Raw genomic sequence first — 23,671 nt, forward strand, 5'->3', positions numbered from 1 at the left:
TTTCAGTTGTAGGCACTCTAGGCTCCATGGTGTAGTGGTTGTCCTTCTTCAACTCCATCTTAGCTGAGTGAGGTGAGTCCAATAAATCAGATTGTAGGAGCTGGAGTCTGTTGAGGCTCAGGACCTGGCTATCATATTGTCAATCCAGAGATTCAAATCCCCTAAATATATCTGTGTCCAGTTTCATCATGCAGAAACACCAGCTCCAAAGAAGGGCTATCTGACATGGCAGTGAACCCCATCTGACATGACCATAGAACCCGTGGGTCTCTTTAGCCCTCCAAGGAACCAATACCTGGGGATTGTATCTACTTTATCTGTCTCTTAGATTCTGCTCAGTTGTGCATAAGGGCAATCCTTCTGACAGCCTCCAGACTCTTTTTTAGAGACTCGTAGCCATATAATCTCATTTCTCCTTTCCTTTTCCCCCTTACATTAGGTCAAAGAGCATTTTAAAGTCATGTTATTATATGTAGACAGGGATATTCTGCTGATCCGCTTCAAACCTTCAATTCAAGGTCATTTTCCAGTTGCATCATCAGTTGGTAGTTGATAGTGATCCCTCGGTGCCAGGGAGTCTCATCCCTGGGTGTCATGTCCACACTGGGTGGAAGGAATTGCATTTACATGCTGAGTTTGGCTTCGAGACTGGCCACATTTGAGTAACATGAAGGCTGTCAGGAGGAAATTCCCAGGCACAGGTACTGGTCCTTTTGAGGGCTAAAGAGACCCACAGGTTCTATGGTCATGGCAGATGGGGTTCACTGCCATGTCAGTTGGCCCTTCTTTGGAGCTGGTGCTTCTGCGTGATGAAACTGGACTCAGATGGGATCTCTTTACACAAGCCTTTGATGCTACTTTACTGGAATTGTAGTTGGTGCTGGGGTTTAAGCCATATCTACGGGATTTGAATCTCTGGACTGACAATATGATAGCCAGGCCCTGAGCCTCAACAGACTTCAGCTCCTACACTCTGATTTATTGGACTTACCCCACTCAGCTAACTTGGAGTTGAAGAATATCAACCACCTCACCATGGAGCCTAGAGTGCCTACAACTTAAAGCAGGAGGATTGCATCCAGTATCCATGTGGCATCTAAACCCCCTCTTGACATAGATGTGGAATGGACCCAACCAAGCCAAGGTCCACAGGAAGGAGGAATACATTAAGGATTAGAGTGAACTTAATGATATCATATTCATGAACTATGGTGGTTAATAATCGAGAAATGTGGCATTAGTGTGGAAAAAGTGGCCATGGTGGCTGCTGGGTGTGGGGAATGGGAAGAAGTGATGAGGTGTGGAGGCATTTTTGGGACTTGGAGTTGTCCTGGTTGGTGCTGCAGGGACAATTTCCAGACATTGTATGTCCTCCCATGGCCAACTGGATGGAACGTGGGAGAGTGTGGGCTATGGTGTGGACCAGAGGCCATGGGGTGCAGCAATGCCCAGAGATGTACTCTCCAGATGCAATGGATGTGTCATGATGATGGGGGAGAGTGTTACTGTGGAGGGAGTGGTGGGGTGGGGTCCGTGGGGGTGAATGGGGACCTCATATTTTTTTAATGTAATATTTTAAAAATAATAAATTGAGTAGAATTTTAAAAAAATAACCCACTTGATCATGACGGATAATTCTTTTAATGTGTTTTTGGATTTGTTTGGCAAGTATTTTATTGAGGATTTTTGCATCTGTGTTTCAAAGAAATGGGTCTCTAATTTTCATCTTTTGTAATGTCTTTACCTGGCTTTGATATAAGGGTGATATTGGCTTCATACAATGTGTGTGGTAGCATTCCTTCTTGTTGAATTTTTTGGAAGACCTTGAGTAAGTTTGGTATTAAATCTTCTTTGAATGCTTGGTAGAACTCACCTGTGAAGCAATCCGGTTCTGGGCTTTACATTTTGGGGAGCTGTTTGATAACTGTTTCAATCTCTTTACTTGTGATTGGCTTGATGAGATCTTTTATTTCTTCTAGTGTCAGTGTAGGTTGTTTGTACATTCCTAGGAATTATTCCATTTCATCTACATTGTCTAGTTTATTTAGCATAAAGTTATTCATAGCATCCTCTTATGATCTCTCTTTTTTCTGTGGGGTCAGTAGTAATGTTCCCTATTTCATTGTTTATTTAATTTATTTCCACCTTCTCTCTTATTATTAGTCAGTCTAGTTAAGGATTTTTTTATTTTGTTCATCTTCTCAAAGAACCTTTTGGTTTTGCTAATTTTCACTATTGTTTTTTTGTTAATTCTTTCTGCTTTGATCTTTGTTATTTCATTCCTTCTACTTGCTTTAGGATTAGTTTGCTGTTCTTTCATTCCTCCAGCTGTGTAGTTAGGTCTTTAATTTTAGCTCTTTCTTCTTTTTTAATGTAAGCATGGAGGGCTATAAATTTTCCTCTCAACCCTGCCTTCACAGCATCCCATAGATTCTGATATGTTGTATTCTCATTGTCATTCATCTTGAGACCGTCATTAATTTCTCTTGAAATTTCTTCTTTGACCCACTGATTATTTAAAAGCATGTTGTTTAATCTCCATATATATATGTGAATTTTTCCTTTATTTGCTGCTTGTTGATTTCCAGCTTTACACAATTATGCTCAGAGGAAGTGCTTTGTATAATTTCAATTTTTTTTAAATTTATTGAGATCTGCTTTGTGTCCCAACATATGGTCTATCCTGGAGAATGATCCATGAGCACTTGAAAAGAATGTATATCCTGCTGTTCTGGGGTGGAATGTTCTGTATATGTCTATTAGGTTTAGTCCATTTATCACATCATTCAAGTTCTCCTTTTCTTTACTGATCTGCCCAGATTTTCTATCCATTGCTGAGAGTAGTGTATTGAAGTCTCCAACTATTATTATAGAGATGTCTATTTCTTCCTTCAGATTTGCCACTGTTTGCCTCAGGTATCTTGGGTCATCCTAGTTAGGTGCATATAGATTTATGAATGTTATTTCTGTCCTATTAATATCTAATGTCCTTCCTTGTCTCTAAAAACAGATTTGCTTTTAAAGTCTGTATCATCTGATATGAGTATAGCTACCCCAGCATTTTTTTTTTGGTTACTGCATGCATGGAATATCTTTTCCCAACCTTTCACTTTCTATTTATTTTTTATCTTTGCATCTAATTTGAGTCTCTTGCAGACAACATATAGATGGCTTACATTTTCTTATCCATTCTGCCAGTCTGTCTCTTGATTTGGGAGTTTAATCCTTTAACATTCAATGTTGTTGCTGGAAAGGCAGTTCTTATTTCATCCATTTTGATCTTTCCATTTTCTTTGTCATTTTATATTTGACACTTTTAGTTACTGTTACTGATAGAGTTGTCATTTCCAGACTCTATTCCAGGCTTCTCTCTCCTGTCTTTTCTTTTCAGGTTTTAACTCTCCTTTAGTATTTCTTGCAAACCTGGTCTTTTTGTTAAAAATTCTCTCAGTTTCTGTTTATTAGTAAATATTCTAATCTCACCCTCATTTTTAAAAGATAATCCTCACAGGTATATAATCCTTAGTTGGCAGTTTTTCTCCTGCAGTATCTTAAATATATCATACCACTGCCTTCTTGTCTCCATGACTTCTGATGAGAAATTGGCACTTATTCTTATTGGGTATCCCTTATATGTTATGCATTGCTTTTCTCTTGCTGCTCTCAGAATTCTCTTTGTCCCTGGCATTTGATATTCTGATTAGTATGTGTCTCAGAGTTGGTCTATTTGAGTTTATTTGGATAGGAGCACATTGTGCTTCTTGGAAATGGATATCTCTGTCCTTCAATAGTGTTGGGAAATTTTCCACCATTATTTCTTCAAATATTCTTTCTGCCCTTTCCCCTTCTCTTCTCCTTCTGGGACAACCATGACATGTATGTTTGCATGTCTCTTGCTGTAATCTAGTTCCCTAAGACCCTGTTCAATTTTTTCCATTCTTTTTTTCATCTCTTCTTTTGTTTCTTCAGTTTTGGAGGCCATGTCTTAAAGCTCTCTGATCCTTCCTTCTGCTTCCTCAAATCTGCAGTTATATGCCTCCAGTGTATTTTTCATTTCATTTATTGTACCTTTCATTCCAATAAGGTCTGCTATTTTTCTATGTATATTTCCAAGTTCTTCTTTGTGCTCATCCAATGTATTCTTAATATCCTTAATCTTTTTAGCCATTCCTTTGAATTTATTACAGAGATTTGTTTGAACATATAAGATTAGTAGTCTCATCTCCTTTATGCCATCTGCAGGCTTATCTTGTTCCTTTAATTGGATCATCTCTTCTTGTTTCTTGGTATGGATTGCAATGTTTTGTTGGTATTTCTGCATCTGGATTGCTAGAAGCATTTGTTCAGGGTGCAGTTTCTCCCTGTAGTTTAAGGATTTCTTATCTTTTCTCCCTTGATGGTTGTGTAGTAGGAACCAAGGATGTAATTCGTGTTGCAAGCTGTGGAGGCTGAAGCTGCCCACATTGCCCCAGGATGTGATGAAGTTTCTCCCACCTTTAGTCTCTATGAGGGGTAGGGACAGAGTGGTAGCTGTGTATAAAAATTTCAGTTGGGCAAAAGACTGTATGTAGTCACCCAGAGACCCTGATGAAACTTCACACCTCTTCCTCCCCTGCCTTAGGCAGGGATGGAGCTATAGTTTTGGTCGGCAATCTATGCCATTGGTCCAAAATGACCACAGTTGCTCAGTAAACTGATGTAGCACCAAACTCTCTCCCTGCCATGGGTGGGAATGGACCCACTGGATTGCCCAACAATCTAATCTCTGTGGGCCAAATATGCCTGCAGTTGCCCTGAGAGGCTTAGGAAGTACTGTCCCTTCTGCCTTTTAGGGTGTGGGAGCAGAACCACAAGTGCTCAACAGTTTAGTCCTGTAGGCTGAAGGTACCCACCATTGCCCAGAGAGGCTGAAGAAGCATCAGCTTCTTCCTGTCCTACTGGGTCATAGGTTGGTTCTATGGGTGCTCAACAATTCAGACTGTTTATGATGATAATACCTGCCACTGCCTGAAGAGTTTGAGGAAACACCAGCCCCCTTCTATCCTCTTAAAGCATGGGGCTGGAGCCACAGGCTCCTGATAGTTTAATGCCTGTTGACTGAAAGTACCCACCATTGTCCAGAGAGGCAGTGAAGACACCAAAACCTCTTATCCAATTGGGGTTGGGGATGAATTCAGAGGCATCCAATAGTCCAGTCCATGCAGGCTGAACTTCTACTGTTGCCCAGACCAGGCTGTGTAGGCCAAAAGCACCTGCAATTACTCAAAGGGACTGGGCAAACACAGTCTGTTTCTTGTCCTATTGGAATTAGAAGTGCAACCACAGGTGCCCAACAGGCAGACATGTGCAGTCCAAAACTGTTGCCCTGAGAGGTTGAGGCAACATCTGCTCCCTCCTATCCTGTGGGGGGACAGAGGTGAAGAGGCATTCAACAAATCTGTGTTGGCTGAAAACTCCTGCTATTGCCTGGGGAAGCTGAGGATACTTAGCTCCTCTCCTATTCTCTTGGGCTGTGGGTATGCAGCCCCAGGTGTCCAACTATTCAGCCTCTGCCAGTGGAGAGAACTTGCACTTTTCTGGAGATCCCGTTGCAGGTCCCACCAGCTACCTCTCTGCTGGAGGTAGGGCTGAAGCCTAGTCTAGGACTGCAGTCTGATTTGGTGTAAAGAAGCCCATCCTTAACTTCACTGGATTTCAGTCAGCTAGGCTCCCCCTCATGCTGGGGACAGAGTCAAGATGGCAGCTACCGGACTCTTTCCCACTTGCACAGGCTCAGACCTAGCTGGCTCTAGGATTATACTTTACCAAGCCAAGTCCGCTAATCAGTAGCTGAGGTCAGTGGACATCTGTCTCTTCCTCCACCATTTATGGGATTTTTTTTACTCCAGCCACGGAATAGTTCCTGGGGTGCTTGTGTCCCTAGAGTAGGATGGGCACCAGCCTCTGTGGTGTGGCTTGCAGCTTCCCAGAGAGGTGGTGCAGGTCCCCCCAGCTTCCTCCTTGCCAGAGGTGGGACTGGGGTTTAGGCTAGACCTGCAATCGAACCTGGCTGGAAAGAAGCTTGTTCTTACAAGCATGATTTTCAGTCAGCGCCACTTTCATTCATGCCTGGGGCTTAGTCAAAATGGCAGCCACCGGCTTCCTCTGACCTAGACAGACTCAAAGTTTACTTGTTCCTAGGATTCTACTTCAGCCGGCTGAATCCACTAATCAATAGCAATTTCATAAAATAATCTGGCAGTTCCTTAAAAGTTCAAACACAGAGTTACTATATGTTACAACATTCCACTCTTAGGCCTATACCCAAGAGCATTGAAAAATATATGTCCACTCAAAGCCTTTACACTAATGTTCATAACAGCATTATTCATAACATTCAGAAATAAGAAATATTCCAAAAATCTATCAATGGTTGAATGGGTTAACAACATGTGGCCTATCCATACAATGCATTAGTTTATATTGAATATTCTGCCACAAAAGGGATTTAAATCCTGATATATGTTAAAATATGGATGAATCTTGAAAACATGCTAAATGAAAGAACCGAGAGGATAAAAAGGCTACATATTTCATAATTCCATTCATAACGTGGCAGTTTTAGATTATTTATGAACCCCAAAAAAGGAAAAGATTATGTTTTAAACTGGTCTATTCCTCTGGATATGATACCCTTTTGCTGTATAATATTAGATTCACTTGAGATATCCTTGATTAAATTATGTTATATTAGGACTTTGATTTGACCACATCAGTGCCTGAGCCCTTGGTAGGCTGATATAAATGGATACTCACTCAGAGACACACAGATAAAGATACATGGCAAGAAATAGCTCCATAGATGCAAGAGGAGAGAACTTTGTCATGACAGAAGAGTAGAGAACTTTGATTGTGTGCCCCAAGGAGAGAGACAAGACTTTTGCCAGTCTGTATCTGAGAGAGAGGAAAGATGAACCCTCACAGAGATTGACAAACATCTTGCTTCAGCATGTGCAACTCACTTTGGTGAGAAACCAACCTTAAGTTGGACTCTTTAGGGCCTTGTAACTGTAAACTTTTACCATAAATAAATATCCCCTATAAAACTCAACAGATTCTGGTACTTCGTATCAGCACCTCTTTGGCTGACTAATACAAAATGCCCAGAATAGGCAAACCTATAAGACAGAGAATAAATTAAAGCTTTGACTGGAAAAAAGGGGAGAAATGAGAAGTAACAGCAAATGAATGGGTATTTTATGGAGGATGATGAAAATGTTCTAAAAATCTGTGAGATGTTTTCACGATATTTGGAATTGACTAAAAGCTACTGAAATGTACACTTTAAAAGGTTGAATATTATTGGCGTCTATTTATGGTAGATTGAATTATTTCCCCAAAAGACATATCCAATCCTCACCATTGTTCTTCTGAATGTGAACTCATTTGTAAACAGGTCAATCTGCTTGAAGGTGGGACCTAAATCTGCTGTGACTGGTGTCCTTCTAAGCAGAGGAAATTCAAATGCAGTCACTATAAGCGAGAGAATATAGAAGACAGATGACCATTTTATGGTATCAAAGATGCATCTACAAAGCCAAGAAATGCCAAAGATTGCTGACAATCCACCATCAGAATGCTACATACTGTGGAGAAATTCTGATCATGGTAATAAATTGATTTTAGACTTTCAGCATCTATACTATGAGCCAAAAAATTCCTGTTTTTTAAAACATGCAGTTTGTGGTATTTGTCATAGCAACTTTAGCATACAAAGGCATTTTTATATAAATAGAGAGGTGGAACACAGTATACAGCATGATTTATGACACTTAAAGTCCTTGATTCCTTGCTTCCATTCCCTTTTGAGGATTGCCTGCCATTTTTGCCATTAGATTGTATCAGTAAAACCATGTAAGTTATTGTCCATAACAGGACAAAAAAACACTATTAATATTTTATCTAAAATATCTTTAAACCAGTACTATCTCTGGTACCAAGTACTTTAAACTTGGACATAGGTTTACCTTAGTAATATAAAATAATGCATTATCATTCCAGCTTAAGATTTTCTAAGTATATTTTTCCTGCTTAAAATCAAAAAGAAATCTGAGACAAACCTTAATTATAAAGTCAACAGTATGTAATTTACCATTTTGTTTGGGGACATTTAAACCTTCTTCCTCCTCTTCAAATCTTGATTCCAAGATTTTAACTTCAAGAAAGAATTATGAGCACAGAATTATAGGTAGATTATCAAGTTACATAATTAATACATATGGTTAGTTAACAAAATGTCATTTCTGACTTCCTCAGACGCTAAAGTAATGAAATTTTTTTTAGCCAACACCTTGGGTATTTCATCTTTCTGTCATTTTTCTTACAGTATATATATATAATCAGCAATTGTTTCTACTTTCTGAACTGACTAATGTATGTTAGGAATTTCAGCTTTTATCTCACAATAATATGAGAATCAGTTCAGGTTTCCTTATTGAGAATAAGGATTATGAAAGTAACAATTTAACTTCTTAATTTCTACATGAAGTAAAAATGCTAGAGTTGAAAGAAAATATAGTTTCTTTCCAAAGCACTGTTCCTAATGACTGAAATATGTATCAATAGAAATGACAGCTAATCTTCCAAGAAATACCCGTAACAATTCATAACCACTATATCATCCTGAGAACATGCTTTAATAAATTATCCTTTTCATAAAACAAACAAATATAGGTTACTATGACTGAAACATGTCCAGAATATTCTGTAATTTTATCTGTAGCACATATTTTCATTTTTGAGATAGAAAATATAGAAAATACTATTAAGTATTATTCATTCATCTTATGAGTGTGTTACTCTTTTCACATCAAAACAATCTTTAATATTTTATTTTAAAATGTCACATCTTCAATTTCATTTTAAGTTTTGTTTCCTCCCCATAGCATTCAGTAGAATGTTGATATATAACAATAAATAAAAATTGGTAGAGGATTAATTACACAACCTTCTTACACAAAGATTAGAATTACAAAAATAGTAGAATAAGTCCAGTCAGTTTTACTGTATACATATAACAAGCTATCTTATAGACAGTCAAAGATCAAAGCCCAGTACTGTTTGGCCAACTAGAATGAAAATGAAAAATCAGAAACTGAAGTTACTTTCCCTATCTTCCATGCAGCATATGTTTTCTCATCTATGTTTCTATCTGGGCATCTACTCCATTCTGCTACTTGTTTTGTAGACCTATTTTCTGTTTCTGTGCATGGTTTTCCGGCTCTCCACTTTGGTGCCTCACAATGGCTTTGATATGTCTTAGAGGTAACTCTGGCCCAAATTCCTTATGTTCTTTTTCTTCAAGCATTTATCTGTTTAATTGTCCTACTCTCTCAATACCTCAATTACAAATTCTAAGTGAAAAATGCTCTTATTACATGATGGACTTACCTTGCGTGAGGTGTCCATCTCTGATCCAATCAGCTAATCTCCATGGTTTGATATCATTAGTAAGAATGCCCCACTTTAGTGTTATGGATGGAAAACGTTATCTGAGGTTTTGGCAAGTAAACAGTGATTTGCATGTCTAATATATTAATATAATGTCTATATCTAAAATATCACAAATATGTATAATCACTGATTAAGTCATGTACTTATAGATAATTATTGCATTTTAAATTAGAAAGAGAATCCCATTATTTACCAAATTAAGAAACAGAGAACTAGAGGTGTTATATGGCTTGCTTAAGGTCAATTAGTTGTTTTTGAATATAGCTATAATTAGAACCCAGGTTATCTGATTTACAATGAAGTATATTTTATAATGTAACTTATTACAATAAAAGAAACTGGAATGGTAAGTCAGAAATAACAGAATATTTTTTTTGTGTTTTTTTTTTCTGTTTTTTGACCAAACAGCTTCTTTTTTTTTTTTAATTAATTTATTTATTTATTTTTAAATATTTATTTATTATTATTATTTTTAATTACATTAAAAAATATATATGAGGTCCCATTCAACCACACCGCCCCCGCCCCCCCACTCCCCCCACAGCAACACTCTCTCCCATCATCGTGATACATCCATTGCACCTGGTAAGTTCATCTCTGAGCATCACTGCACCCCATAGTCAATGGTCCACATCATAGCCCAGACTCTCTCACGTTCCATCCAGTGGGCCCTGGGGGGACAAACAGCTTCTTAATAACAGAATATTTTGAAGAAAATGCAGTGCCATTATTTCAGATAAACACAGTAACATAAATGAACCTAAAGAATTGGTGAATTAGTAGTACCTAGGGAATCCGTTTCAGTGTATAGATAAGAATTAATCATAAGAAGTAAACCAAGTTTTGATTTCACATAAGAACTTCAACATTTTAAAAATAAACTTAAGTTATTGAACAGTTTAAATAGTCCCTCTCCAATCTTGTTCACTCCATTCATTTGCTAAGAAACGTTTCTTTCCTTAAATGTGAGGATAAATAAACCTCCTGCACAATCTTTTTACAAATTATTACAAAGGCTATTATCCAAATTAATGGATTTTAAATGTTCATCTGATAAGATATTGTGGCACAATGTAATTTAAAATGATGAAAAGTAATGGATTGATATGCTGCAAATACAGGCTGCTATCTCTTTATAAACAATAAACTAACAATGCTGTACCAGGGAGGAACATGCAGCTAAAACATGCATAAAACAGATGTGCAATTGAAAGAATTGGCATTGACACAATAATGCTGATGTATTTACATTTCCAATAATTGCCCTCTCAAATATCCAGTTGTTTTGCATGTGACCAGAGAGCTTCTTAAGTAGAAAATAGGGCTTTCTTTGTTCTGGTATTTTAGACTCTCATGTAGCGAATATGCTGGTAATGTAAGACTTCCTAGTAACATCTTCAACTGAAATGTATGTTTCATTTGACAAATGAATGTTTAATTTGTGCTGAGACTTCTATATGTAAATATTCTATATTGTGCTTATAGATTTGCATTTTCTCCATATTCTATATATACATATTGAGATCCATTATAGAAATTGGCTTATTTGACCTTGAGGATTGGAAAGTCTGAATTCTGTAGGGCAGGCCAAAAGTTAAGAACTTTAATGAAGATTTAAATGAATCCCCCAGGAGAAGCTGGCTAGCTGAATTAGAGGTGGAAATTCTTCCTTCTGATTGATGAAATCATCTAGCCTCCCGTGCAGGTTTTCAAATTCTCTCATTGCTGAAGGCTATCTTCTTTGTTGATTGTATATGTAATCCACCATAGATGCAATCAAGTGACCAATTATTCATATATATGAAATACCCTCTCAGTAACAATCAGGCCAGTGATTGCTTGACCAAAACAATTGGGTGTCATAACCTAGCCATTCTGCCACATTAGGTTAACCATCTCTTCAATGATTTGAAGTTAAAGTATAAGATGTTTGGAAATAGTGCCCAGAGTAAAGTTATTTGAACTATCAAATGAAAACCAGAATCTGTAAAGGTCAATGTCTCAGACTATACAGCATATGGATTAGGTGAGCTCCAAGGGCAGATGCTCAGGATAGTATCCCTGTCAAAGTTGGAGATTCCAAAACGGAGCAAATAGAACAAATATCAATAACCTGTTTCATGGTTCAACACAATGACTTTGAACAAACTATTCCAATAAAGGGCAGTTTGGTGGACTATCAGACTATCTAACAGAATTATACCTAGTATGCACTTATATGAAAATCCTGTCAAGAGTGTCCAGAAACATTGTGTACAACAAAGGAATACTCTCCTCTCTCTAGTATCAAGCAAATCAGAAAAAATATTCTCTCTCTCTCTCTCTCTCTCTCTCTCTCTCTCTCTCTCTCTCTCTCTCTCTCTCATCTCTACATCTATCTCTTCTCTCCTTCATCGTTTTTGTTTACCTGGGCTTGCTTTAGGGGAACAATAGAGCCTCTTGGAGACTGCAGAAGTACAAGCCACTGGATTTTTAAATATATATATATATATATTTTTTTAATTTTTAAAACATACTGAGATTGCATAAATGATACACCAAAAATTTATGGATTTCCATATGCCCCACTCCCCACACCTCCCATACGCTCCCACATAAACAATATATTTCATTAGTGTGGCGCATTCATTACAATTGATAAACACGTCCTGGGGCAGTGCCACTGAGCATTGACCATAGTTCATATTGTAGTTGACACTCTCTCCCACACAATTATGCATGTTATGGGAAGATATAAAATAGCATAATTTTAATCTCTGTTTTATTCCTCATTATTCTGATAGTAAAATAATATATACCAAGTCTGGTCAAGGAATCTTAAATTAATATTTTCCTTTTTTAATTCCAAAGCAAGTAAACTAGAGACCCATTCCAGGTTCTCTGACAAATAATTAGAAAGAATTCTACTTCAAGATGATGTTAATAGTTCAATCTAATCTGAGAAGAAAATTCAACAATATTTGAAAAGCTCTTTATATGATAACAAATGAAAACTAATACAGATGAAAGCCATTATATTAATATAACTTGCCATAACCTACAAAATTCACCTTGCATCTCCTGGTAAAGAGTAAATGTAACTGAAAATTTTACCAAGTAAGATCCTAAATTTAAGATAATGACCACAGATATTCATGAAAACTATCAGCATAAGATATGTATTTAAATATTTTTCAGCAAATGAAAATAAGCTATAGCTCACAATAGAATTGCTCACATACAAGGATAGGAAGCCTACATTCTTAATCAAGCAAAATTGCTGCCCTGAAGATAATTCTGAGAACTTCTTGACATGCTTCCATTCACCTGTATTCAAAGCGCAGGGCACTCTGGGGGCAGCGAGAGGGAAAAACAGGTGTAATATGTGAGCCCTTTTAGGAATTGGGAATCATCCTGAACGACATTGCAACAACAGATATAGGCCATTTTGTATCTTCCCATAACATGCAGAATTGTGTGGGAGAGCGTGAAAACTACAATGTAAACTATAATCCATGCTTAGTGACAATGGTACAAGTTGTATTAATATACATCAATTTTAATGAATGTACCACATTCAAGAAGGATGTTGTTAATGTGACAAAATGTAGGAGGTATAGGGAGTGGGGCATATGGGAATCCCCACTATTTTTTATGTAACATTTATGTAATCTAAATATCTTTTATAAAAATATGTATAAAATAGATTAAAAAACCAAAAAATAAAGTGTTCCTATTTGGAATGGTTACTATGTGTTGCTGGTAATGGAGGTGGTGATAACGGAATATTATGAATGTAATTCACTGCACTGAATTACCAGGGAACTGAGAGAATGTACAGCTGCAAACAGGAGAATTCCATCCATCAGCTATGTGTGATCTAACCTCCCTCTTGATTTATAGGTGGAGTGGACATCGCCATCCAAGGGTCCTCAGTATGGAGGAATAAAATGTGGATTAGAGTGGACTTATTGGTATTCTACTATAGAATTATTGTAACTCTAACAATGGAAAAATTTATATATCATTGATGTGGAGACAGTGGTCACAGGAGTTGCCGAAGGCAGGGAGAGGGAAAAAGAGGTGTGATATGGGGGCATTTTCGGGACTTGCTGTTGTCCTGAAGGATATTGCAGGGACTATGCAGGACATTATATACAATGCCATAACCCACTGAACGGACTGGGAGAGAGTGTAAACTACCACATAAGCTATACTCGGTGCTGTGTAGCAATGCTCCAAAATGTACTCATCAAAAGTAATGAATGTCCCACATTAATGAAAGAAGTTGTTGATGTGGGAGGAGTGGGGTGTTGTGGGGAGTGGGATATATGGGAACCTCTTATATTTTTAATGTAACATTTTGTGTGATTTATGTATGTCTAAAAAAAGATAATAAAAAGGGTGATTTTAGGTCATATATATGTTACTAGAATAAAAATTAAAAGATAAAGCATAAAAAAGGAAAAGAAAACTAATACAGCTGGAAAGAAACTCAAATAAAAGGGCTGAAGGGTCTAGAATACAAATAATTGAAAAATGGTGATAGTAGGGAATAAACTGTGAAGGCAGTGAAAAGTCAGAGCAAATTAGGAAATACACATAGAGGGATTAGTACAGATCTTGGTTTGAAGAGGACAGAGAGTTTTCCTTGTTTACAGAAAGAGATAAGCAAGGCTGAAGGATTCAATATTTTGTTTATTTCCTACTTTTGAATGAATTACACAGGTTATTGAAATTACATGTTTTTCTGTGGACACCTGACTCTACATCTCTTCAGTTTTTCTCTGAAGCATTATTCTGGATACACTCCAGAATAATTTGTTCTATCACTCTTAATGTCCCTTTATTATTGATTTAATTTGTTTTTCAAATTGACCCCTGGAGGAATTCCAAGGGAATGGAATCAAATTAGAGTACCAACTTATTCTCTGATAAATGATTTTCCTGCAGTACATAAGTCCAGCAGGTACATGCAGTGAGTCAATGCAGAGGACAATTCTCACTCTTTCCGTTTCTGTTTAGCTTTAACCCATCTCAGCCTGCTTCCCTTGCTTCCCCTCCCCACAATGAAGCAAGATTTTATTTTAGCAACTCAAGACATTTCACTGTTTCTCTAACTTTTATTAGTGTTCTTATCCTGTTTTAAATCAGAGAGAGAAGAAATCAGCAGAAATCTCTGATATTTACTACATTCTTGGGAAAAATCCAGCCTCTATCTAACCCATACACTCCTTTTTCTCAAAGTCTTTAATTAAGGATTCACAGGCAAAGGAGAGCATTTTTTCATGCCCTGCAAGAAAGCTTTTATCTTCCTCTGACAAGCCAACTCTAAAGTTATTATCTCAACAAATGCCAAAAAAAGAGACTGGGATCAGAAATAAGGCAAGTAGTTTGGGCTAAAATTTTCTTTTTGCATGAAGCTTTTGCTTCACAGAGTTATACAAGATCCAGCTATAGAGAGACAGTAGTTGCGGCAAACTGACATAAGCCAATTATATCATGCACAATGCTCCAGTTTTTTTTTTCCTTTGGTAGTTAAGGGTTATCACTAATAAATTTGAGGTTATCGAGGCTTAGCTCACTGCCAGGTTATAATGAAAGCAAGTCTCCAGCCAAATTATGTCATGCATACATTAATTAAACACTTTCATAAACAGGTGCCAAACTGGCTATAAAATTGTTCTGTAAGCTTAATAAAGGCTTAGATTTCTATCCTTGTAGTGTTCTTACAAGTATCCTGCATGAAAGGAAAGTCAAGGCAGACACAATACTATTCTACAGCAATAATGGTATTATCATCCCAGTCAACACCAGGGGACTAAATAGTTTCCAGATGGTGGCTGATCAAGACATTTAGGGATTAACTTAACAGTGAAGCCTTATTGGATCCTAAAACTTTGGGGCAAGATGATAATTCCTAAGTCAATATTTGGATTTGAATTTTGAATGTATTCAGTTTCGCCAGTGAAAGCCCATTACTAACAATCCGTCATGCTAATTTATGAACAATGATTTTTACCAATAAAAGCCTATTTCTAACATACTGGATGCTAATTAGCAAAACATCTCAGGTGATATTAGAAAAAGAATTAAAGAAACACTTGAAAAATCTGGCTCTGGAGTCTGTCCTTTCTGAGAGAAACTAGTGAATTAGTTCTGCCCTGATCTGAAAACTGTGGATTTTTTAAAAAGATTTATTTATTTATTTATTTATTTATTTATTTATTTATTTATTTCTATCCCATTCACTCCCACCCCAGTTGTCTGTTCTCTGTGTCTATTTGCTGCGTCTTCTTCTTTGTCTGCTTCTGTTGTTGTCAGCAGCATGGGAATCTGTGTTTATTTTTGTTGCATCATCTTGTTGTGTCAGCTCTCCCTGTGGGCGGCATCATTCTTAGGCAGGCTGCACTTTCTGTCGCTCTGAACGGCTCTCCTTATGGGGCACACTCCTTGTGCATGGGGCTCCCTTATGCGGGGACACCCCTGCGTGGCATGGTACTCCTTGCACGCATCAGCACTGCACATGGGCCAGCTCCACACAGGTCAAGGAGCCTGGGGTTTGAACTGCGGACCTCTTACGTGGTAGATGGACGCCCTAACTACTGGGCCAAGTCGGCTTCCCAAAACTGTGGATTTTTAATTTCAACAACCAACTGCCACTAAAATCGAAGCTTAAGTTGGGTTACATATATATAATGTCACACTGTACCTGCTGAGATATTTGAATATAAAGTATAAACATCAGAGCATTCAGCAGGTACAGGAGTGGCAGACTGAGTTACAAAGTGCAGAGTTATCAGTTTTGATAAAGGAAAGGAGCTTCTCAACTGGGGGATGGTCTCAGGAGTCAATTTGAGGGGAGTTTGCTATAATGCACCTTAAGATCTTTTCAATTCTACAATTCTAGTGTGAAATCATTGTTCTAAAACTGCATTTAGAGCTGTGTTGTCAGAAAATTTTCAGTGGTTTTGAAAAGATGTACCTACAAACATTTCCTCAAATAGAAATCTACTGTTCCATTTTCAGTATGAAAAATATGAGTTTTCATTTCAACAGCAGGGATGGGAGCATATTGATTATGAAAAATGTTTTAGGTTCTGGTTACTGTTGTTCTTTCTTCATCTTTAGAATTTGTGTAGTTCTCTATATTATCAACGAATTTGGAAATAAAAACTTAACAACAATGTAATGTTTTACTGACAATGCCTTAAAGTCCTTGGGAGAAACTTTTGTTTCTTCCTTATTTGCTGTATAGGTCAATGGTAGGTGTAGTTCTTATTGTCTTCACAGTACATTATTTGAATTGTCTTTTACAGCTTCCAGTGCACATTGTAATAGCAAGAATACTTACTTACATGGTTCATCCCTTTGTGGTTCTCTTGCCCTGACCTCTACCACCACCATCAAGAGAACACACATACATAACTTGACCAAGTACTACTCTGTAGTTAAATTCCAAAACCTAACGAAGATTTCTTAACTCAAGTTTATATCAGTTTCATCCTAAAGCTAGCAATGGTAATATTTAGTAATAAACCATAAAAGCAAAGGTTTGTGACTTGTCTAAACAAGTGCTTTTTTGCCCTTCCTTCTTTCTCATTTATTTATCTGGGAGAATCACAGGCCCATAAGAAGGGAGAATCCTAAGTTTATTTGATCAACTCTCCACTGGCTCATTACTATTGGAAAAGAAAGGTGTCACCAGCTGAGAGTGAAAGAATTCCAAGAGGCTCTCTGAATAATGTAGACAGGTAGAACAATATGAAAGCAGTCCTTGAAGCATCTTTATTTAAATGATTTGCTGGAAGATTATTATCCACTAAATTTGTTGTCAACATAAAAGGGGCCTGGACCATCTGTCCAGAGCAAGTCACTTAATTCCCTATGTACCTGAGAAGATATACTGCCCAGTATCTCAGTACTCTGAGCCACCAACTTTGACACACAGTACTTAGAATTTTGGACCATTTCCATTTGGGGACTATCTCAGTTCCTAACTTAACATTTTCTGCTAACACCTTCCTTTACTTCATTGTGTTTTTGCTTTGCATTTACCTGAAGGCATCATGTTGAGTGAAATAATTCAGACACAAAAGGGGGATGTATGCATGATTTCACTGATTTTAAATAATTAGATAGCTAAATTCAGAGTCAGAATCTAGAATAGAGATCATTAGGAGATAGGCTATAGATAGGGAATGGGAGTTAAGGTTTAAAATGAACAGGTTTCCTATTTGGAATCAAGTAAATTCTCTTCAGATGGATGGTGGTGATGGTAGCACAATATTGTGAATGTAATTAAAAACACCTAAATAAATATCTCAATATGATTAAAAGGTAAAATGTTAAATTGTGTATATGTTAACAGAATGAAAATCTTTAAACAAGTACATGGGACTACACTGCACAAACTGTGAACCCTACATTAAATCATGGACTATAGTTAATAATATAAATATAAAAATGTGCTATCTTCAATTGTAATAAATGTTCCACACCAATGCAAGGTGTTAATAATAGGGTGATATGTGGGAATCCAGTATTTAATGTGTCATTCCTCTGTAAATCCTCAATGTCATCTCTAAGAAAAAGGAAAGAGAGTGAGGACAATTGTTGGAGCAATGTCCTTGATTAAGCTAAATTGGATGGGATCTAAATCCTGACAAGCAGGAAGGTAGGGCAATAGTCATCCATGGCAGTTCTCTTCCATTTGCTTCAACATTCTCCATGAACTAAGAAGTAATGTCATGATCTGAGAGTAAACATGGAAGAGATCATGTTGAAGCTTAAAGAGAGGGAGAAAATGTGAAATAAATGTTTAGATGAGTTGAAAAGAAGCTAGGAAATTATTGAATGATAGTTCACAATATTGAATGCTTATTTGATGTTTGTGATTGTAGCAGTTTGATATTGTTCATGAATTCCAAAAATAGATATGGGATTATGCTTGTGAACTGCTCTTTTCCTTTGGGCATAGATTATATGGGATTCAGAGGTTTCACTTTTAGTTGATTAAATAACAAGTAAGGTTTTGATTGGGCCACATCAGTAGGACCTTGAGTCCCACCCCTCCATAAGTAGAGCACTTCATGCCGTGAAAGCCAGTTCCATCCTCACTGACAGCACAAGTCACCTTGGGTACTATTCCATTCCTGGAATTGGAAGCTCCACTTCCCCAAAATTGGAGGAGAAAGATATGGGTGGGCACCAACTTCAGCTACTGATTAGTAAAGTCAATAGGCTAAAGTATAATTAAGAAGAGCTGAAGTTTGAAACTGTCCAAGTTAGAAAGAGGGGGAATAGCCTTTGTTTTAACTCCTTCCCTGGCATGAGGGGAAGCAGGGTGGACTGAAAGTCACAGTGCAGGTAGGGACTGGCTGCTTTCCATGCAGATCATACCGCAGCTCTAACATACACACCAGCCCCACTTCTGGCAATAAGGAAACTGAGAGGATATACACCAGACACGCCAGGAAAATACAGATCATGCCATGGAGGCCAGTGATTATCCTACTTTGGTGGTGCAGATCACCTCAGGATCTATTCTGTGACAGGAAGAGGAAGCCCCATATCCCAAAAATGGGAGGAAGAGTTCACTGACCACTCATTTCAGTTACTGATTAATAAATTTGACTGGCTAAAGTATAATCCTAAGAACAGCTAATGTCTGAACATATCCAAATAAGAAAGAGGCTGGTAGCCAACATTTTAACTCCACTCACAGCATTGGGGGAAGCCAGGTCAACTGAAAATCACAGCGACAGTAGGGACCAGCTTCATTCATGCAGACTGGCCTGCAGACATAGCTTAAGCTTTTGCTCTATGCCTAGCAGGGAAGAAGCTGGTGGGCCTTGCACCAGCCACTCCAGGTAAAGGCAGGTACACCCAGATAGCACAGACTGAATACTAAGAAGTCTATCAGGACTCTGAAGTCCTTTTAGACCCACAAAGCATAGATTGCTGCCAACAGCTGCAGCTCCATCACCACCCCAGGCAGAGGAGAAAGAGGTGCGAAGATTCATCAGTCTATCTGGGCAATTACCATCTAGGTCTGAAAGAATTTGACAATTACACATGGTGGTACCTCTACCTCTAACACCTGGCAAAGGAGAAAGTTTGGAGAAGCTTCATTGCTTCCTGGGGCAATGAGGGCAGCTTGAGTTTCCCCAGCTTATAGTACCAAATACATCCTTGGCTCCTACTACACAATCAGCAAGGGAGAAAGGACAAGAAGCCCTAAACTAAAGAGAGAAACTGCACCCAGAATAAATAATCTAGTAAGCCAGATGTCAAGACACCAACAAAAAATTAGAATCCATAGCAAGGAACAGGAAGATATGGCCTAATTGATTGAAGAAGATAAGCCTCCAGATGACATAAAGGAGTTTAGACAACTAATCATAGGTGTTTAAACATATCTCTTTAATAAATTCAATGAGATGGAAAATGTGTGCTAAATATACACTATGGACATGGTAATAATTGGATGATAATATCTCATAATGTGCAACAAATGTTCCACCATGGTGTTGTGTGTTAATAAAGGGACTTTGTTTGGGAATTCCACACATATGTATGATGGTTTTGTAAGTCTGCAACTTCTGTCATAAAAATATATTTAAAAAATAATAATAGGGTGGATTTAAGGGAAAATACACTAAATGTAAGATAAATGTTACAATTAGTAGTATGATTTTGACACTATTCTCTCATAATTTCTAATGAATGTCTCACAACAATGCAAAGTGTTGTTGAATGGTTGATGTATGGGACCCCTATATGACGTTATGCATATTTGCTTTGTAAGTTTACAACTTTTATTATATATTTATTGTTCATGTATGTTCATGTATACAAGATATAAAATATTAATAATAATAAGTGGGTTGGCAGAAATAATTTGGCTAGAGTAATATTTTGAGGGTGTTCTTCAATCATATTTAAAAATATCTCACAATGCAAGGTATTGGTGGTAGTTTGAGGTATGAGAGCTCTGTATGATATTATGTAAGTTTGTTTTGTATGTTCTCAAATATTACAATACACTTATTATTATGTATGTGCATGAATGATATACTTCCAAAAATTAATAAAATAATACAATAAAAGACCAATTTCTCTTATGGATATAGATTCTAACATCCTCTGCAAAACACACATTAAATCAAACAGTGCATTTGAGTAATTATACACAGTGACCATGTGGGTTTTATCCCACTGATGCAAGTAGGGTTTAATATAAGAAGAACAATTAATGCAATATACCACATTAACTAGAAAAGGAACAGGTCCACAAGAAAATTTCAGTTGATTCAGAAAAGGCTTTTGACAATATCCAGGATCTTTTCTTGACAAAAACACTTAGAAAAAATAGGAATATAAGGAATCTTGTTCAACATGATAAAGAGCATATATGAAAAACCCACAGCTAAGATCATACTCAAAAGTGAAGTCAAGGATGTGCACTCTCACCATTGTTATTCACTATGGAAGTTCTCACCATAGCAATTAAGCAAGAAAAAGAAATAAAATGCCTCCAAGTTGGAAAAATAGTAAACTTACAGTAGTTGGATTTTAAGTGATTCTAAATTTTAAAAAGTTTCCAAAAAAAAACAAAGCTACTAGAGCTATATGTTCAGCAACTGGCAGAGTACAATATTAACACATAAAATTCGGTAAGATTTCTATACACTAGTAATGAGCAATCTGAGATGGAAATCAGAAATAAATTCCATTTAGAATAGTAATAAAGAGAATCAAATATCTAGTAATAAATTTAACCATGGTTGTAAAGGACTTATGCACAGAAAACTACATAACTTTCCAAAATAACTCAAAAATTATCTAAAGAAATGGAAGGGCATTTCATGTTAATGGATTGTAAGACTACCTCTTATTAAGGTGTCAATTCTACCCAAAATCATATGCAGATTCAACAAAATTCCAAACAAAATTTCAACATCTTACTTTGCAGAAATGGAAAAGCCAATTCAATTTATTTAGAAGGTAAGGGTCCCCAAGCAGCCAAAACCATCTTGAAAAAGAAATAAGAATTTGCAGGACTCACTTTTTCTGACTTTAAAGCTTATCACAAAGATACAGTGGTCAAAAATGGATGGTACTGGCATAGAGAAAAATTTATAGACAAATGGAGTCAAATTGAAAGTTCAGAAATGGATCCTCAAATGTATGGCCAATTGACTTTTTGAAAAGGATTCCATGGCCATTTAATTGGGAAAGATTAGGCTCTTCTTCAAATGGTGTTAGACGAACTGGATATCTACCAACCAAATAATGAAGGACCCCAATCTCACACCATCTACAAAATTTAACTCAAAATGGATCAAGGGCCTAAATATAAGAACCAGGACTATAAAACTTCTATAAGAAAATATAGGGAAGCAGCTTCAGGACCTTGTATTATGTAATGGTTTCTTAGACTTTATACCTGAAACATAAGCAAAAAAAGAAAAAAAATAGGTTAATGGAACTTGATAAAAGCTAAAAACTTTTTTTGTGTGCAATGGGTTTGCTGCCAGAACATATGTGTCATGAAAATCATTGCTATAACTTAAGCCTAAATGGGAAAAGACTCATATCAATATTGTCATCATTGGACACATAGATTTGGGCAAGTCCACTACTACTGTCCACCTGATCTACAAATGTGGTGGAGTCAACAAAAGGACAATCGAAAAATTTGAGAAGGAGGCTGCTGAGATGGAAAAGGGATTCTTTAAATTATGTCAGGGTCTTGGATAAACTTAAAGCTGAACGTGAGAGCGGTATCACCATTGATAACTCCCTGTGGGAATTTGAGACCAGCAAGTACTATGTGACCATCCCTGATGCCCCAGGGTACTGAGACTTTATTAAAAACATGATTACAGGCACACCTCAGGCTGACCATGCTGTTGTGATTGTTGCTGATGGTGTTGGTAAGTTTGAAGCATGGGCACACCCATGAATGAGCATGCCATTCTAGCTTACATGCTGGGTGTGAAACAACTAATCATTGGTGTTAACAAAATACATTTCACTGAGCCACCCTATAGCCAGAAGAGACGTGAGGAAATGTTAAGGAAATCAGCACCTAAAATAAGAAAATTGGCTACAACCATGACACAGTAGCATTTGTGTCAATTTCTGGTTGGAATTGTGATGACATGCTGAATCCAAGTGCTAACATGCCTTGGTTCAAGGGATAGAAAGTCACCCATAAGGACAGCAAAGCCAGCGGAATTATGCTGCTTGAAACTCTGGATTGCAACATGCTACCTATTCATCCAACTAACAAATGCTTGCATCTTCCTTTCAAGTTCCTTCTACACTGGTGGTCTTGGTACTGTCCCTGTGCACTGGGTGGAGACTGGAGTTCTCAAATAGGGCATGGTGGTCAGCTTTGCTCTAGTCAATGGTACAATGACGTAAAGTCTGTTGAAATGCATCATGAAGCATTGAGTGAAACTCTTTCTGGGTAAAATATGGGCTTCAAAGTCAAGAATGTCCCTGTAAAGATGATCAATGTGTCTGGTGACAGCAAAAATGACCCACTAATGGAAGCAGCTGGCTTCACTGTTCAGGTGATTGTTCTGAACCATCCTGGTCAAATCAGTGCTGGCAAAGTAATTGTGCTGGATTGTCACACAGCTTACATTACTTGCAAATTTGCTGAGCTGAAGGAAAAGATTAGATTAATTGTTGTTCTGGTAAGAAGCTGGAAGATGGCCTCAAATTCCTGCAATCTGGTGATGCTCTATCGTTGACCTGGTTCCTGGCAAGCCCACGTGTATTGAGAGCTGCTCTGATTATCCTCCTCTGGGTTGTTTTGCTGCTCATGATGTGAGACACAGAGTTGCTGTGGGTATCATCAAGGCAGTGGGCAAGAGGCTGCTGATGCTGGCAAGGTCAGCAAGTCTGCCCAGAAAGGTCAGAAGTCAAAATGAATATTATCCACACCTGCCACCCCTGTCTTAATCAGTGGTGGAAAAATGGTATCAGAACTGTTTGTCTCAATTGGCCATTTAAGTTTAATAGTAAAAAACTAGTTAATGATAACAATGTATTGTAAAACCTTCAGAACAAAAGGAATGTATGGGGGGTCATTTGCTTTTTTGTGGCAGTTTTAAGTTATTAATTTTTAAAATCAGTACTTCTTAAATGGAAACAACTTGACCAAAACCTGTCACAGAATTTT

General features: G+C 37.3%; 1 pseudogene; it reads left to right on the forward strand.

Moving 5' to 3' along the window:
- LOC101430691 (elongation factor 1-alpha 1 pseudogene) overlaps positions 1-23,420 on the forward strand; it is a 30,624-nt pseudogene extending 7,204 nt beyond the window's left edge.
- Positions 23,421-23,671: the final 251 nt, after the last annotated feature.

Source organism: Dasypus novemcinctus, chromosome X, assembly GCF_030445035.2.
Source record: "Dasypus novemcinctus isolate mDasNov1 chromosome X, mDasNov1.1.hap2, whole genome shotgun sequence".
NCBI classification, from domain to species: Eukaryota; Metazoa; Chordata; class Mammalia; order Cingulata; family Dasypodidae; genus Dasypus; species Dasypus novemcinctus.